The sequence below is a fragment of the Lissotriton helveticus genome, chromosome 10 (assembly GCF_964261635.1).
Source record: "Lissotriton helveticus chromosome 10, aLisHel1.1, whole genome shotgun sequence".
Taxonomy (NCBI): domain Eukaryota; kingdom Metazoa; phylum Chordata; class Amphibia; order Caudata; family Salamandridae; genus Lissotriton; species Lissotriton helveticus.
The window spans coordinates 369,571,905-369,577,904 of NC_136071.1; positions in this window are offsets into that span (position 1 = coordinate 369,571,905).

Here is a 6,000-nt window from a genome sequence, read left to right on the forward strand (position 1 = left end):
TGGGATCTATGTACTCATAGTAGAATATCTCTACTTGTGATGGGATCTCTGCACTTGTGGTGGGATATCTGCACTTATGGTAGGTTATTTGCACTTATAGTGGGATCTCTATACTCATAGTGGGATCTCTCTACTTGTGATGAGATCTCTACATTTGTGGTGCGATCTCTGCACTTGTGATGGGATATCTGCACTCATGTTGGGATCTGTGTACTCATAGTGGGATCTCTCTACTTATGATGGGATCTCCGCACTTGTGATGGGATCTTTGCACTCATGGTGGGATCTCTGCACTTGTGGTGGGATCTCTGCACTCATAGTGGGATCTCTCTACTTGTGATGGGATCTCTGCACTTATGGTGGGATCCTTGCACTTGTGATGGGATCTCTGCACTCATGGTGGGATCTGTGCATTCATGGTGGGATCTCTGCACTTGTGGTGGTATCTCTGCACTCATAGTGGGATCTCTCTACTTGTGATGGGATCTTTGTACTTGTGGTGGGATCTCTGCACTTGTGATGGGATCTCTGCACTTGTGATGTGATATCTTCATTCATGGTGGGATCTCTGCATTTGTGATGGGATCTCTGCACTCAAGGTGGGATCACTGCACTTGTGGTAGGATCTCTGCACTCATAGTGAGATATCTCTACTTTTGATGGGATCTCTGCACTCATGGTTGGATCCCTGCACTTGTGATAGGATCTCCATACTCATGATGGGATCTCTGCACTTGTGATGGGATCTCTGCACTCATGGTGGGATCTCTGCACTTGTGATGGGATCTCTGCACTTGTGGTGGGATCTCTATACTTGTGATGGGATCTCTGCTTTTGTGATGGGATCTCTGCACTCATGGTGGGATCACTGCACTTGTGGTGGGATCTCTGCACTCATAGTGAGATCTCTCTACTTTTGATGGAATCTCTGCACTCATGGTGGGATCCCTGCACTTGTGATGGGATCTCTGCACTCATGATAGGATCTGTGCATTCATGGTGGGATCCCTGCACTTGTGGTGGTATCTCTGCACTCATAGTGGGATCTCTCTACTTGTGATGGGATCTTTGTACTTGTGGTGGGATCTCTGCACTTGTGATGGGATCTCTGCACTTGTGATGGGATCTCTGCATTCATGGTGGGATCTCTGCACTTGTGATGGGATCTCTGCACTTATGGTGGGCTCTTTCTACTTGTGATGGGATCTCTGCACTCATGGTGGGATCTCTGCACTTGTGATGGGATCCCTGCACTCATGGTGGGATCTCTACACTTGTGATGGGATCTCTGCACTTGTGATGGGATCTCTGCACTCATGGTGGGATCCCTGCACTTGTGATGGGATCCCTGCACTCATGGTGGGATCTCTGCACTTGTGGTGGGATCTCTGCACTCGTGATGGGATCTCTGCACTCATGGTGGGATCTGTGTACTCATAGTGGAATCTCTCTACTTGTGATGGGATCTCTGCACTTGTAGTGGGATATCTGCACTTATGGTAGGTTATTTGCACTTATAGTGGGATCTCTATACTCATAGTGGGATCTCCCTACTTGTGATGAGATCTCTACATTTGTGGTGCGATCTCTGCACTTGTGATGGGATATCTGCACTCATGTTGGGATCTGTGTACTCATAGTGGGAGCTCTCTACTTATGATGGGATCTCCGCACTTGTGATGGGATCTTTGCACTCATGGTGGGATCTCTGCACTTGTGGTGGGATCTCTGCACTCATAGTGGGATCTCTCTACTTGTGATGGGATCTCTGCACTTATGGTGGGATCCTTGCACTTGTGATGGGATCTCTGCACTCATGGTGGGATCTGTGCATTCATGGTAGGATCTCTGCACTTGTGGTGGTATCTCTGCACTCATAGTGGGATCTCTCTACTTGTGATGGGATCTTTGTACTTGTGGTGGGATCTCTGCACTTGTGATGGGATCTCTGCACTTGTGATGTGATATCTGCATTCATGGTGGGATCTCTGCATTTGTGATGGGATCTCTGCACTCAAGGTGGGATCACTGCACTTGTGGTAGGATCTCTGCACTCATAGTGAGATCTCTACTTTTGATGGGATCTCTGCACTCATGGTGGGATCCCTGCACTTGTGATAGGATCTCCATACTCATGATGGGATCTCTGCACTTGTGATGGGATCTCTGCACTCATGGTGGGATCTCTGCACTTGTGATGGGATCTCTGCACTTGTGGTGGGATCTCTATACTTGTGATGAGATCTCTGCTTTTGTGATGGGATCTCTGCACTCATGGTGGGATCACTGCACTTGTGGTGGGATCTCTGCACTCATAGTGAGATCTCTCTACTTTTGATGGAATCTCTGCACTCATGGTGGGATCCCTGCACTTGTGATGGGATCTCTGCACTCATGGTGGGATCTGTGCATTCATGGTGGGATCCCTGCACTTGTGGTGGTATCTCTGCACTCATAGTGGGATCTCTCTACTTGTGATGGGATCTTTGTACTTGTGGTGGGATCTCTGCACTTGTGATGGGATCTCTGCACTTGTGATGGGATCTCTGCATTCATGGTGGGATCTCTGCACTTGTGATGGGATCTCTGCACTTATGGTGGGCTCTTTCTACTTGTGATGGGATCTCTGCACTCATGATGGGATCTCTGCACTTGTGATGGGATCCCTGCACTCATGGTGGGATCTCTACACTTGTGATGGGATGTCTGCACTTGTGATGGGATCTCTGCACTCGTGATGGGATCTCTGCACTCATGGTGGGATCTGTGTACTCATAGTGGAATCTCTCTACTTGTGATGGGATCTCTGCACTTGTGGCGGGATCTCTGCACTTATGGTGGGTTCTCTGCACTTATGGTGGGATCTCTATACTCATAGTGGGATCTCTCTACTTGTGATGAGATCTCTGCACTCATGGTGGGATCTCTGCACTTGTGATGGGATCCCTGCACTCATGGTGGGATCTCTACACTTGTGATGGGATCTCTGCACTTGTGATGGGATCTCTGCACTCATGGTGGGATCCCTGCACTTGTGATGGGATCCCTGCACTCATGGTGGGATCTCTGCACTTGTGGTGGGATCTCTGCACTCGTGATGGGATCTCTGCACTCATGGTGGGATCTGTGTACTCATAGTGGAATCTCTCTACTTGTGATGGGATCTCTGCACTTGTAGTGGGATATCTGCACTTATGGTAGGTTATTTGCACTTATAGTGGGATCTCTATACTCATAGTGGGATCTCCCTACTTGTGATGAGATCTCTACATTTGTGGTGCGATCTCTGCACTTGTGATGGGATATCTGCACTCATGTTGGGATCTGTGTACTCATAGTGGGAGCTCTCTACTTATGATGGGATCTCCGCACTTGTGATGGGATCTTTGCACTCATGGTGGGATCTCTGCACTTGTGGTGGGATCTCTGCACTCATAGTGGGATCTCTCTACTTGTGATGGGATCTCTGCACTTATGGTGGGATCCTTGCACTTGTGATGGGATCTCTGCACTCATGGTGGGATCTGTGCATTCATGGTAGGATCTCTGCACTTGTGGTGGTATCTCTGCACTCATAGTGGGATCTCTCTACTTGTGATGGGATCTTTGTACTTGTGGTGGGATCTCTGCACTTGTGATGGGATCTCTGCACTTGTGATGTGATATCTGCATTCATGGTGGGATCTCTGCATTTGTGATGGGATCTCTGCACTCAAGGTGGGATCACTGCACTTGTGGTAGGATCTCTGCACTCATAGTGAGATCTCTACTTTTGATGGGATCTCTGCACTCATGGTGGGATCCCTGCACTTGTGATAGGATCTCCATACTCATGATGGGATCTCTGCACTTGTGATGGGATCTCTGCACTCATGGTGGGATCTCTGCACTTGTGATGGGATCTCTGCACTTGTGGTGGGATCTCTATACTTGTGATGAGATCTCTGCTTTTGTGATGGGATCTCTGCACTCATGGTGGGATCACTGCACTTGTGGTGGGATCTCTGCACTCATAGTGAGATCTCTCTACTTTTGATGGAATCTCTGCACTCATGGTGGGATCCCTGCACTTGTGATGGGATCTCTGCACTCATGGTGGGATCTGTGCATTCATGGTGGGATCCCTGCACTTGTGGTGGTATCTCTGCACTCATAGTGGGATCTCTCTACTTGTGATGGGATCTTTGTACTTGTGGTGGGATCTCTGCACTTGTGATGGGATCTCTGCACTTGTGATGGGATCTCTGCATTCATGGTGGGATCTCTGCACTTGTGATGGGATCTCTGCACTTATGGTGGGCTCTTTCTACTTGTGATGGGATCTCTGCACTCATGATGGGATCTCTGCACTTGTGATGGGATCCCTGCACTCATGGTGGGATCTCTACACTTGTGATGGGATGTCTGCACTTGTGATGGGATCTCTGCACTCGTGATGGGATCTCTGCACTCATGGTGGGATCTGTGTACTCATAGTGGAATCTCTCTACTTGTGATGGGATCTCTGCACTTGTGGCGGGATCTCTGCACTTATGGTGGGTTCTCTGCACTTATGGTGGGATCTCTATACTCATAGTGGGATCTCTCTACTTGTGATGAGATCTCTACATTTGTGGTGGGATCTCTGCACTTGTGATGGGATATCTACACTCATGTTGGGATCTGTGTACTCATAGTGGGATCTCTCTACTTATGATGGGATCTCTGTACTTGTGGTGGGATCTCTGTACTCATGGTGGGATCTCTGCACTCATGGTGGGATCTCTGCACTTGTGGTGGGATTTCTGCTCTCATAGTGGGATCTCTCTACTTATGGTGGGATCTCTGCACTTGTGATGGGATCTCTGCTCCTATGAAGGGATCTCCACACTTGTGATGGGATCTCTGCACTTGTGGTGGGATCTCTGCACTTGTGGTAGGATCTCTGCACTCATGGTGGGATCTCTGCACTTGAGATAGGATCTCTGTACTCATGATGGGATCTTTGTACTTGTGATGGTGTATCTGCACTCATGGTGGGATCTCTGCACTCATAGTGGGATCTCACTACTTGTGATGGGATATCTGCACATGTGGTGGGATCTCCGCACTTATGATGGGATCTCTGCACTCATGGTAGGATCTCTGTACTTGTGATGGGATCTCTTTACTTGTGGTGGGATCTCTGCACTTGTGATGGGATCTCTGCACTGGTGTTGGGATCTTTGCATTCATGGTGGGATCTCTGCACTTGTGGTGGGACCTCTACACTTGTGATGGGATCTCTGCACATGTGGTGGGATCTATGCACTCATGGTGGGATCTCTGCACTTGTCGTGGGATCTCTGTTCTCATAGTGGGATCTCTTCACTTGTGGTGGGATCTCTGCACTTGTGGTGGGATCTCTGCACATGTGATGGGATCTCTGCACTGGTGTTGGGATCTTTGCATTCATGGTGGGATCTCTGCACTTGTGGTGGGACCTCTACACTTGTGATGGGATCTCTGCACATGTGGTGGGATCTATGCACTCATGGTGGGATCTCTGCACTTGTCGTGGGATCTCTGTTCTCATAGTGGGATCTCTTCACTTGTGGTGGGATCTCTGCACTTGTGATGAGATCTCTGCTTTTGTGATGGGATCTCTGCACTCATGGTGGGATCACTGCACTTGTGGTGGGATCTCTGCACTCATAGTGAGATCTCTCTACTTTTGATGGAATCTCTGCACTCATGGTGGGATCCCTGCACTTGTGATGGGATCTCTGCACTCATGGTGGGATCTGTGCATTCATGGTGGGATCCCTGCACTTGAGATAGGATCTCTGTACTCATGATGGGATCTTTGTACTTGTGATGGTGTATCTGCACTCATGGTGGGATCTCTGCACTCATAGTGGGATCTCACTACTTGTGATGGGATATCTGCACTTGTGGTGGGATCTCCGCACTTATGATGGGATCTCTGCACTCATGGTAGGATCTCTGTACTTGTGATGGGATCTCTTTACTTGTGGTGGG